This window comes from Lucilia sericata, unplaced genomic scaffold (assembly GCF_015586225.1).
Source record: "Lucilia sericata isolate MDLA Ls3-8-SP2 unplaced genomic scaffold, ASM1558622v1 Contig000009F_arrow, whole genome shotgun sequence".
NCBI lineage: Eukaryota > Metazoa > Arthropoda > Insecta > Diptera > Calliphoridae > Lucilia > Lucilia sericata.
In genome coordinates, this window is record NW_023994049.1 from 546,279 (window position 1) to 558,352 (window position 12,074).

The window sequence follows — 12,074 nt, forward strand, 5'->3', positions numbered from 1 at the left end:
TTTTGTCTTTCTTGTGAAAAGACAGATTTCCGTCTTCGCCGGGTTAACATTGAGGCCTCTCGGTTGAGCCCAGCTCAAGGCCGTATTCAGAGCCTCCTCAGCTCTTCTACACAAGTAATTTGGATCCTTTCCCTTTAAAAGTATTACGACATTGTCTGCATAGCAGACAGGTCTAAGTCCTTTCTCGGTTAGGGTCCTTAGGAGGCTATTAATCGTGGTGACCCAGAGTAAAGGTGACAAAATGCCACCCTGTGGTATACCGCGAAATACCTTTTTCCTGATAGTTATATCGTACATCTCGCAGCTTATCCATCTGTTCCTTAGCATGTAGTTGATCCAGTTACGGAGCACCCGGTCAACATAAAACTGGTCTAGGGATTGGATAAGGGTATCAGTGTGCACGTTATTGAAAGCGCCTTCGATGTCAATGCATACTGCCAGTGTATACAGTTTGCTATCGAAAGATTCACCTATGTAGTGGACAACTTCATTTAAAGCGGTTTCCACCGATCGTCCCTTTACATAAGCATGCTGCTTATATTTAAGGTCATTGTATGGTATGCTGCTTTTAACCATGCTATCGACTATCCGTTCCAAGGTTTTAAGTAGGAAGGACGTAAGACTTATCGGTTGATAGGACTTAGGTGTCGCATAGCTAGGTTTCCCTGGTTTGGGTATAAATATTACCCTTGCATCCTGCCATTTAACTGGGGTATATGCCAATTTTAAGCATGCAGTGAATATCTGTGACAGATGTACGGAAACCAGTCCCGCCTCCATCTGCAAAAGTGCCGGAAAAATTCCATCCGGCCCTGCAGCTTTATAGGGAGCAAAGCTCTTGATTGCCCCTTTAACCATGTCAATTGTAATAACTATTTCCGTGTTACCCTCCCCTTCCTCCAATATCGGTTCATCTATGTTATTCAATATACCGGGTGGGAAATGAGAATCCATTAGGAGTTTCATTGTCTCCTCCATATCCTCAAGCCTCCTGCCCGTGTCATCGATCATAGATTCCGGTTGGACATGAGTTTTGGATAGGAATTTTTTTATCTTCGTCATTTTATACGTCATTTACGCTATCTACCTGTTCACAGAAAAGTTTCCAGGAGTCTCGTTTGGCTTTTCGAACAATTTTCATATATTCACCAAGTTTATTACGATACTCATCCCAGTATACTGCGGTCTTTTTACGCCGTGCCCGGTTAAATAGTTTGCGAAGAGTCTTCCCAAGGTTCCCCAGTTACCCAGGGTTTTTCCTGGGCAGATCTCCGCTCTCGCAGAGGGCAGCTGTCCTCGAACGATTCAACCAGGGCACTTGTGAACGTTTCCACTTTGGCATCTATATCCTCTTTATTTCGACATTGAAAAGTGTCCTGACCTAAACGGTTCTTTAGTAAGGTCCCGAACATTGTCCAATTAGTTTTAGACTTATTCCGAAACTTTATCGGCTTTGGTGGTGGCCTTAGTATTTTGAATCTTATGTACTGATGATCAGAAAAGGAGTGCTCGTCCGAAACTCTCCAATCCTGAATTTCGTTTATAAGCTCTTCTGAACATATAGTTATATCTAATACTTCTTCTCTGATTCTATTGACGAAGGTAGCTTTATTACCTAAGTTCAATGTTATCAAGTCTTTAGTATTAAAGAAATCCATGAGGGCTTGTCCCCTGCGATTGGTGTTTGTACTACCCCAAGCTACATGATGCGAGTTGGCATCACAACCTATTACAATTTTCTTATTTTTCCTTTGTGCCTCTTCAACCAGTTTCATCAGACCCGTCGTTGGTGGTAGTGTCGGAGAATCGAAAGGCAGGTAAATAGATGCAAGGAATATGTTGCCACGACCTTGCTTCAGCACCGTTGCATCCGATGTTGATAATCCTGTTGAGAGGAGAAAACATAAGTTCTTGTGACATAAGATACATGTTCTCGGGCGAGACCCTGTATCAGCGTAGAAAAGTTGGAAATTTACGTGATTTAATCCAGAAACCTTGTTGCGAATCGTCCAAGGTTCCTGGATTAAAGCTATATGTATTTTACCTGTGTTGATTTTAGCCATCAGAGCGTTGGTAGCTGTCTCGCTCCGATGTAGGTTTATTTGGATAACCTCAATCATGGTCATCCATTAAACTGTCTTCCAGCGAGTTGGTGGTCACCTCCTCCCTCTTTGTATTTGACTCCTCCGGATAGCCTGAAGTGGCTATTAATGCAGTGAGTACTGTTGATGGCACTGCGGTGTCCTTATCAGGCATAGGAATAGCAGTATTTTTAATAGACACATTCCCAATTTTGGAGAGCATTGCTGTTCTGTCTTCTGGCGGGTGAGTGATTTCCTCCTCGCTTTTAGGATTTGACTCCTCAACATTGCTAGTACTTGCTAATGATGCTTTGGGTACTGTCTTAGGTGTTTTAGTGTCCTTGTCGGGGCCGGTTTTGACAGCCCTTTCAATCGGCGCCTTCCCAATTTTGGAAAGGGCAACTACACTTTCTTCTGGCGAGTTAATGGTAAATTCCTCGATTTTAGGATTTGACTTCTCAACGTTATCAGTAGTGGATACTGATGATGTGGTCTTAGGTTTTTTAGTGTCCTTTTCGAGGCTTGTTGTAACAGCCCTTCCAATCGGCACCTTCCCAATTTTGAATATGACAGATTTAGAGGCGAAGTAAGCCCTACCTTTATTCTTGGCAAGACTAGCCATGGATTTCTGGTCGATACCTATTACAAATAAAGTTCCCTCAGGTTCTTCTTTCCTGTAAAAGACATCCCATTTTTCCACGGCCAGCTCAGCATTTTGACCTCCAAGAATTTCCAGTATACGTTCATTAGCCAGTTTACTGCCCCATCCTTTTATGTAGACAGTGGACTTTAGGAGCACCGGAAGCTCGCTCTTCTTTGCCAGTCCCAGCCTAGCGCCGTCCCAGGGAGGAGGGATACTTTCCACCAAGTTCTTTAGGGTGCTAACACATTGGTGAGATGCCAACCTCATCAACATCACGCCCATGCTGAACTCACAGCTCTCGCTCTCTATTGGTTGTTTGCCCTTTGAAGCGATTGCATGGTCCACTATCTTATTGTTGACCAGGTCTTCTATTTTACTCTGTTGGAATTTTGCCTGTCGGATTACCGGCATCGTAAACTGCATAGCAGAGATCGTCCCGGTGCCTACTTCTGGCAACTTTGGCCTAAGATGGCGGCTCTTTTCCTCCGTCTAGCTTCTCCTTCCTCGTTTTTCGGGGCTTCTTTTGAGATTCCCTTACCTTCGATGTTGATTTCGCCGACGAGTTCGTCTTCGGAATATCTGGCTTGGCGTTGTCACCCTTACTCGCAGGATTCTCACTTGAGATTCCTTTGAGTGAAGTATGGCTTGGCTTCGACTGTGTATTAGAAGACGGGGAGCTCTTTTTCTTCTTAGGTTTATTCTCAGTTGTCAACTCCTCGGGACACTTGACGCATTGTCCGCCACGGAGGCCAAGGTACCCACCTCCGTAGTAGTATTCTGCTCACGATTGCAGGATGACGACGACACGTGACTCGCGAGTAGATCAACACTTGCCGCCGGTACTGGGTTATTTAGGCCCTGCACCGTAACTTTTATCTTTTTATTTTTATTTTCCATATTTGTTTTTTTTCCAGTTTTTTGGTCCGCGGGGAATATAATATTCCCAGGTGGTGGACAATCTGCCCTCCCTCAGCTTAAGTGAAATTAAAGCTGGGAGAGGACAGATGGTCCATCACCACCCCCTATCCGCCACCCGGGGACGCGCTCGGTAGGAAAAATCTGGAAAACTCCCCCGAGACATCGATTAAATATAATAAAAAAATATAATAAAAAAAATTTAAAACATGCAATATTACATAAATCTATGCTTCATTAATATACGGTTTTTTCTTCTTACGAAAAAATTAATCGCTGCAACTGTTCAAAAATTGTGTATATATATGCTTCAAATTCGGGTGTAAAACCTATGAATTTTACATTAGCGTGTCATTGGAGGGATGTTGTTCATTTTTGGCAACTTTGAACTACATCTAATCTTATTTTTAGAAGCAGTAAAAATCCGATATTTGGATGTCAAAAATAAAACACATTCTCTTAATGACACGCTTATGTAAATTTCACTACTCTTTCACCAAATCTTGATGTACTTCAAATAGGTTATTTGTATTGACTTTTCAACATCTCTTTCCTCACTTTTAACTGGGGTTTCATTTGTAAGGAAATATTGGGTTTATTTTAAGATGTGATTAGGATGTAGTTTGTAAAGTATGACATCAATTATTTTTTGCTGGGTGATGTCATACTTTACAAAGGACATTTAATCACATCTAAAAATGCGATGGCATACTTTTCGCTTTTATAAACCAAACATATCCTTACAAATGAAAACACAGTTAAAAATGATGAAAAAGATGTAGAAAAGTCACTACAAACAACATATTCGAAGTACTTCAAATTTTGATGAAAAACCAATCAAATATACATACATAAGCGTTTCATTGAAAGAATGTGGTTTATTTTTGACATACAAATATAGGATTTTTACAGCTTCTAAAGATTAGATGTAGTTCAAATTTGTCAAAAATGAACAACATCCCTCCAATGACACGCTAATGTAAAATTCATAGGTTTTTCACCTGAATTTGATGAACTTCGGGTTACTAGTTGTGATGAAAATTCTACATCTTTTTCCACTTTTTTGCTGGGTTGTGGTGAAAATTCCACTTCTTTTTCATAAATTTTTTGCTGGGTAGTTGTGATGAAAATACTACATCTTTTTTCTCTCATTTTTGCTGGGTCAATTTTTCATTTGTAAGGATACCCAGCAAAAAAATGTGGAAAAAGATGTAGAATTTTCATCACAACCCAGCAAAAAAAGTGCGGAAAAAGATGTAGAATTTTCATCACAACTAGTAACCCGAAGTGCTTCAAATTCGGGTGTAAAACCTATGAATTTTACATTAGCGTGTCATTGGAGGGATGTTGTTCATTTTTGGCAGCTTTGAACTACATCTGATCTTATTTTTAGAAGCAGTAAAAATCCGATATTTGGATGTCAAAAATAAAACACATTCTCTTAATGACACGCTTATGTAAATTTCACTACTCTTTCACCAAATCTTGATGTACTTCAAACATGTTATTTGTAATGACTTTTCCACATCACTTTCCTCACTTTTAACTGGGGTTTCATTTGTAAGGAAATATTTGGTTTATAAAAGTAAAAAATATGAAATCGCATTTTAAGATGTGATTAAGATGTGGTTTGTAAAGTATGACATCAATTATTTTTTGCTGGGATACGTTTATTTTTTTAATAACAATGAGAGTAGCGAATTACATAGGGAAATGGTCATATTAAAAATCCCGAAATTTTTGGGATTTCTAAATCTTAATATTTTACCGAATAAAGTTATAGCATTATTTTCAGTTATTCATTGACTTGAAAGAATTCATGACTTGAACCATTTCTAGACTGACCTAATAACTTAAACTTTCAATTTAGTGAAACATTTCTCCTTTGAAAAAAAATAGTGCAAGAATATTTTTTGAACTAATAATTTAGTGTAGAAAAAAATATTTCACTAGGCTGTAAAAACAAATATTTTAACTATTTTTAAAATATTTTGAACAGTCACTAACAAAAGGCTGCAATAATTTTCTTTGCAATATTTTTTTTTTAAATGAAAATTAAAGAATTTGTAGGACAATAAATGATGAAATTTTTTAAAAGATACATCTATTAAAATGGAAAATACAGATTTTGATAGCGATGACACTATAATGGACCCTACATAAGCAGTTACTCCAAAAACATTTCATACTTTAAAATGAAATGAAACACCTGAATTCCAAAATTGTTCCAGTAGAACGATTATTTTCTTTTAACGGAATGGTGGACTCTCCTCGGAAAAATAAATTAATAGGTCGATTATGTATCCCGATTGCCACTTCAGCTACGTTGCCAGTTGCAAAATGATGTGGCTACTGGATGTTTTTATTAAGCAATAGCTTGGAAACTTTGTAAATAATGAAGGTTTTATTCATTGACTTGAAAGAATTCATGACTTGAAACATTTCTAGACTGACCTAATAACTTAAACTTTCAATTTAGTGAAACATTTCTCCGTTGAAAAAAAATAGTGCAAGAATATTTTTTGAACTAATAATTTAGTGTAGAAAAAAATATTTCACTAGGCTGTAAAAACAAATATTTTAACTATTTTTAAAATATTTTAATTAAAAATTTTAAATATCACTATCACTTTTGTTGAGTGAGGCTTATATTTTTCAATTCATCACTAAACATAAATAAAAGTAGTGAATAATTTTGAACTACCACTAATTATTACCCAGCAAAAAATAATTGATGTCATACTTTACAAACTACATCTTAATCACATTTTAAAATAAACCCAATATTTCCTTACAAATGAAACCCCAGTTAAAAGTGAGGAAAGAGATGTGGAAAAGTCAATATAAATAACCTATTTGAAGTACATCAAGATTTGAAAGAGTAGTGAAATTTACATTAGCGTGTCCCCAGCAAAAAAAGTGTGGAAAAAGATGTAGAATTTTCATCACAACTAGTAACCCGAAGTGCTTCAAATTCAGGTGAAAAACCTATGAATTTTACATTAGCGTGTCATTGGAGGTATGTTGTTCATTTTTGACAACTTTGAACTACATCTAATATTATCTTTAGAAGCTGTGAAACCCGATATTTGTATGTCAAAAATAAACCACATTCTTTCAATGAAACGCTTATGTAAATTTCATTGGTTTTTCATCAAAATTTGAAGTACTTCGAATATGTTGTTTGTAGTGACTTTTCCACAACTATTTTCTCATTTTTAACTGTGTTTTAATTTGTAAGTATATGTTTGGTTTATAAAAGCGAAAAGTATGCAATCGCATTTTTAGATGTGATTAAGATGTCGTTTGTAAGGTAAGACATCAATTATTTTTTGCTGGGAACTAGTAACCCGAAGTGCTTCAAATTCAGGTGAAAAACCTATGAATTTTACATTAGCGTGTCATTGGAGGGATGTTGTTCATTTTTGACAACTTTGAACTACATCTAATCTTATCTTTAGAAGCTGTAAAAATCCGATATTTGTATGTCAAAAATAAACCACATTCTTTCAATGAAACGCTTATGTAAATTTCATCAAAATTTGAAGTACTTCGAATATGTTGTTTGTAGTGACTTTTCTACATCTCTTTTCTCATTTTAACTGTGTTTTAATTTGTAAGTATATGTTTGGTTTATAAAAGCGAAAAGTATGCAATCGCATTTTTAGATGTGATTAAGATGTCGTTTGTAAAGTATGACATCAATTATTTTGTTTTAAAAACAAAACAATTGCTTACACAGAAAAGAAACCTAGGTTTCTTGTTCGATAGTTTGCTGTCGTACTCACAAACCACTGCTTAGTTAATTTATTGTGCGTGAAAAGGTATTGTATATACCGTAGGGTGATCGATTATTCGACATTTTCCAAAAACCGGTTTTCGAGTAGTTCGAATAGTTGACATTTGAAAAAAACCGGTTGATATTTTTCAAATTCAGAGAAAACGGTTTTTTATTATAAATAAAAACATCTAGTTTAATTTGAAAAAAAATTATGACCCGAACTGATTTTTTAAAATAAACATTATTTCTTTAATGTAAAAAATTTTGAAGAATCATAATCCTAGTTTATTCTAAAGTCCCTGTTTAGTAACTTTTCATAGGCATTCCAACACTGCTATAATATTTCAGCGATAAATTAATTATTGTAATTGGAATATAATCTTAAGATTGATAAAATTGTATTCAACAGTTATTCCAATCACTTTTACAAATAATTTTTTTTAATTAATTACGAAAATCAAAAAAGTTTAACCAAAGGTTCTTTAGAAAAATATACTCTAGTTTCCTGACTCGAATATTTTAAAATTTAGACAGGCTGTATTATTATTTATTTCAAAATTTAATTGAAGTAATCTTTGAATACAAAGCAAATAAAAGTATTCGAAACCGGCTTTTAAAAAGTTAAAAAACCGGGTTATTCGATATTCGAAAAAATCAACATTTAGAAAAAACCTACACTGGTAAATCAGAAAAAACCGGTTTTAAGACCGATTGAAAAACTGTATCGATCACCCTAATATACATTCATATATACATAACCTTTTAGATATAATTTGATGAACTTCAATGTCCATGGTATCATATAGCTACCATAAAAATATTACCCCGATATTGTACTTCGTAAATATGTATATTAAAATCAGTCATGATACAATTTGTTATATTTTAATAAATCCTGTCTTAAAGAAATTCAGGCCACATTTGGCCCTACTCAAGGATGAATTTAGAAATTCAACTTATAGCCCATTCAGACCGAACGCAATTAAGTAATTTGGGGATTTCGATCGAAATCTACTCGAAATTAAGTAATTTCTCATACATTTTGTTAATTTGAAATCAAGTAATTTTGCTTAATTTCATAGAAATTAACTTGAAATCCCAATGAACCACCCTGTGTTAGTATAAAAAGTACCTATTTTATCAACTATGCACAAAACAAAAAAATTATACAAATTTGAAAACCAGATATAAACAATATAATTTAATAGAATTTGTGCAAAATTTTTAATAAAAGTGATCAACACATTATTTGAAACTTAAATAAGTGTAATTTTACGCAAAAGAACGGATTTTGCTTGCAAGCCAAATCCGTTCAAGTGTCAAAAACACCGATCTGAACAGGTAGGATTTCATTTATAATTTTGTCGTGTGCACCCTGTAGTAAAGCTACTAAATTAAAGAAGAAGCACACAAAACATGTGGCAATAATGAGAAAAGGGGAATTTTTTTTTGCATTTGGGAAGAAGAAGAGGAAATGCGAACAAAAACAAATAGCTTTAAAAAAATTGTAAGTAGGCAAACAAATTGCTGAACAAGTTTTTAAAGCTAGGAAGCCATGTTGGTAACCGAGGTTTCTCGGTACCAAAAAGGAAAAATGTCGTTCCTTTTGATTTTTTGCGCAACATAGAGAAGAAGGTGGAGTCTGTGGCCATCATAGAAAAAAAAATACTAAATTTTTGATTTTTTTTTATAAATTAAATAAATTTATTCAAGAAATTTATTCAAGAAATTTTTTAAAACTTAAAGCTAAACTTAAAACTAAACCTTAAAATAAACAAAAACAAAACAACAAACCTGCAAAGCCACTGCAACACGACTCCATCCAACGAGGGAGAAGCTGCTTTCCAGCACCACCACGCCTGGGGTGCTCTGGTATCATTTTGGTTTTCCGACTAAGTTTAGTGAATTTACCTGGACGACTAGACGGACTTCTGACGATTCCTCTTATTTAAAGAAAAAAAAAAAAAAACAAAAACAAACAAAAAAAAATTTTATATAATTGAAACAATTTTATAAATAAGGGTTTCTACCTCGTCTTTTATACGTCATTTCCATTCCGTGTGGAAGACGAATTGATGCCCACACGTGCGCGTTGTTAGGATAGAGCTCTAGCCTTTTATAGTAGTCCCATCGCGGTGTTTAATCTCTAGGTTTCCCGAAAAATTTATAAGTAGTTTCCTATAAAAAAAAATATAAAAGGAGTAAAAGGAATTTTGTGGAATAGATTTTGTATATACTTACGTGAATACCTATACATCCGAACACAGTACGGACGGACAGGAAAGCCCCATCCGCCAAAAGAACTCCTCCGCTCTATAGTTGCCTCCAGTAAACCAGCTAGTTGCCGCAGAGAAACAATTGCCAGATCCCGTTTATCCCCAAGCGAAATTATGAACCTTTTGAAAAGTAAACTAAAATTTTAAAACATAAATTTAAACCTAAATCTAAACCTAAAACTAAAGCTAAATTTAAAGCCTAAATCTAAAACTAAAGCTAAATCTAACTTTTAAAACCTTAATTTAAATCTAAACCTAAAACTAAAGCTAAATTCTAAATTTAAAGCCTAAATCTAAAACTTAAACTAAAGCTAAATCTAAATTTTAAAACCTAAATTAAAACTAAAGCTAAATTTAAAGCCTACATCTAAAACTAAAGCTAAATCTAAATTTGAAAGCCTAAATCTGAACTTAAAATTAAAACTAAACTAAATTTTAAATCTAAATTTGTTGTTATTGTTAAAGTTTGTTTGAGAATAATTTCAATAATAAAATCTAACTTTTATAATGTTTAAATGAAATTTTTAAAAGTGTTAATCAGTTAAAATGATCGGTTAAACAACATAAGCGGCGGTAAGTAGGGAAAGGAAAGTTTGCAGGGTAAATTTTGGGACATCCCTAATATTAGGATGTCATGGCGGGATTATCCAATCCCGAGTGGGAGGGTTTTACCTGGCACAACATCTGCAAGCCATAATAGTTCGTAGGTACATTTCATCAGGGAGACAGACAGAAACCTACTCGGTGCCCCTTTATATTTTTATTTCGTTTATTTCTTTAGCTGGTATGATTTTTTTTATGTGTGTGTGTAGATGCTTAGAGTGGTAGCAAGAACCACCCCCATCCGGCGAGCTCCAAGCCCGGCAAACGCGAGCATACCAGCGCCGCTACCACTCTGGCAACACCAGTTTCTTTTGTTTTGGTATGGTTATACCATACCAAACATACATCACCACTACACAACAATTTCGATCCCAAATTACTTAATTTCGACTCGGTCTGAATGGGCTATTATTTACTTATGTTTATATATATTTTATATTTACAAAGCAAGCGTAACAAACAAGTAGATATTTAGGATAAATTGTGTTACTATGTTAGTTAAACTGAAAAATTTGATTGATAATAGAATGAAACCATAAAGTGTTATATACCATTGTAAATGAAATTACGCGTATGCTGATGTACATATTAAGTATGTTAGATAAATATAGCTAACAGAATACCTGGGACAAAATAGAGTTTAAAATATTAAGATAAAATACAAAACATAAAGAATTTCGAAAAACAGAAAAAACCATTTCGGTGAAATTTAGGTGAGGTGAGGTTTATAATATAATAATTTCAATTAATTACATTATATATTTCTATGTAAAAATATGAAAAACTTAAAATTTTTCCGAAAAATTACGACATTTGTAATCATTTTGGTGTTGTATACAAATTTGTGTATGTCATTGAAATCGTCTCCCAAGGACCTTTCATATGATACTAAATTTGCATATGTTTTATTTGTCAAAAATGTGAAAAAAATAACATATAAACCCTAAAAAGGACCTTTTTATCCTTTGATCCAGCTCACCAAATATTGACGTCAGGACAAAAATTTTGTGAAATGGAATGAACTAAATTTTCATTTTCGGTGGGAACATCAGCAATTTCCATTTTGGGGCCACCCTAATATAACACATATGTATATTATTAAATTAAAATTCGATGTACATAGGTGTTCATTTGTTAAAAAATCAATAGTCATATCAAATTCTACACATGAGACCATACATAAGACCATCCATGACTTTGCTTTAAAGTCCAAATAATTTTCACCAAAACTTTCTTATTATCTATGGTTGAATTCTTAATTTCAAAACATATCGTTTTATATTAGATAGAAATTGAGTCCTTCGAGCTTCTTTGGAAATAATTAGTTTTAAAGTCAAATATTTTTTCAAAATTGAAATTTTTGGTAATTTTCTCATATAATATTAACAATGGAATTTAATTAGATTAATATTCATATAATGTCAATCAAGATAAAAATTCGAAATGAGCTGCATTGGTTATTTGCAAAACATACTTCTAAAAAGTGGCTTTTAAAACTAGATTTCAAAACATTCTTAGAATTTCAAATTTGAACTTTTAGATATACTTTGACCCCCATTTTCTCATTGTCTGATTATGTTTTATCATAACGATAAATTGACATTTTACATACAAAAATTATTTTAACCGGCAGTATATCCACCTGTTAAAGGATAACCGGAGATATTGGCCCTGAGAGTATCAAATAAGACTCGGGAGTATCACGGTACTTTTGAACATCAAATAGCATCAAAAAAAGTACCATCGTACCAAATTTGCCATCCATGCTTGTGTAT